The 1,513-nt window shown below is 38.6% G+C and overlaps 1 pseudogene; it reads right to left on the bottom strand.

The window, feature by feature from the left end:
• The window catches only part of LOC107584130 (mismatch repair endonuclease PMS2-like), a 19,088-nt pseudogene that overhangs the window by 1,050 nt on the left and 16,525 nt on the right, over window positions 1–1,513 (bottom strand).

Consider the following 1,513-nt stretch of genomic DNA (forward strand, 5'->3'; position numbering starts at 1 on the left):
GTCAAAACCATTCTTTCTGAAGATTTCAAGGTTTTCCATGAGCACGGTTTCACTGATAGCTGGGAGGTTGAGACTTTGTGGACTGCATATTAAGGAAGAAAAAAAATAAGTTAGCTTTAAAATAAATACCTGCTTCCAGTTTCACTTATCTCTGCAGAGTGTGACTTACACTATGAGTCGCTGTCCCTTTAAGACCGTATTCTGTTGTAGCATCTCAAAATTGTACTTTTCGTCTGTGGCATGCTGGTCAATTATGAAAAGGTCGGATTTCAGCTTGGTGGTGATAAAACCCAGGTTGAACTGACCGATGATTTCCATATCCTTGAACATATTTTTGCAGCAAGAAAAGGTTGAAACCTTGTAAATGGCATATAAACTTGATGATTTTGGTACTGTAAGAGTACTAAACATCAGTGTAACCTTATTTCTTTCTTAAGCTCATCCTCAGCACCCTGGTTTTCACCAGGGTTAATCTTCGCCCTGAACCGTCTATATTTTGGCTCTTGATCATTGTTCTCTGTCTTCTGAGCCTTTAGCCTCTGCATCCTTTTAGAAAGTTCCTGTAGAGAAAACTATAAAAGCACTGTTTTCTTCTGTATGCTGACAGGTGAATCCAATTGCAGAGAAGCATTCTTGTTTTTGGAATCCACCAAACAGCTTCATGTCGAGCTCTTTTAGCTTCAGGACTGGAAATTCTGTCCTGGTATTGTTCTGACATTGTCTCCGGCACAAAAGGTTTATAACTCCAGAACTTCTCATATACAGGTTCATCAATAGTCTCAGCTTTAACATCAGTTCAATGTATACTAGGGTGTAAAACCGACTCAGAATTGTTTTCCATGTAGAATCTCTGGATCATCTTCAGCTGAAATTTGGTTTGCAGCCCCAGAATCTTCAGCATCACTATCAAAGGTGCTTTTATATTTAGCTAGACAAACAGTTGATTTTTTTATGGAAGAAACGGCAGAAAAACTTGGAGAGGAATTCATAATGTCTGTCATTTTTTTAGAGCAGCTCACAAAGGAAAACATCTTCTGAGAAGGACCAGCACAAGCAGTTTTATGACTAGACTGCTTTGAGTCAGTTTCAGGAAACTGATGTTTAGAAAATGCTTCCTTAAATCCAGCTAGATTGATGGAGGTCTTTGGGGGTCCATCATCTGGAAGTGCTTCAGAGACAGAACCTATATCCCGATCTTCTGAACCAGCACTTGTCTTGGTTGGTCTGCACAGGTCTTGAATGAAGAACATTATCAACATCTGTAATAACACTTCAAGACAACATATGATATGTCTTAAAAGGTCTGAAGTACTTACTGGTAATTGCTGGAGTAATGTGACTAAGACTGATTTTATTGACACCGGTCTCAAACATAGCAATGAGTGAGCTTTTCAGAATTGCCAGTAAAAGTTTTTCATCTTGTAGAAGAATCTGACGTTTGTCTGGAGTCACATTCACGTCGACACAGTCTATTGTGAAACATAGAATCAAAACAAAGGAATAAATGACAAAT

This window comes from Sinocyclocheilus grahami, unplaced genomic scaffold, assembly GCF_001515645.1.
Source record: "Sinocyclocheilus grahami isolate Dianchi unplaced genomic scaffold, SAMN03320097.WGS_v1.1 scaffold57.1, whole genome shotgun sequence".
NCBI lineage: Eukaryota > Metazoa > Chordata > Actinopteri > Cypriniformes > Cyprinidae > Sinocyclocheilus > Sinocyclocheilus grahami.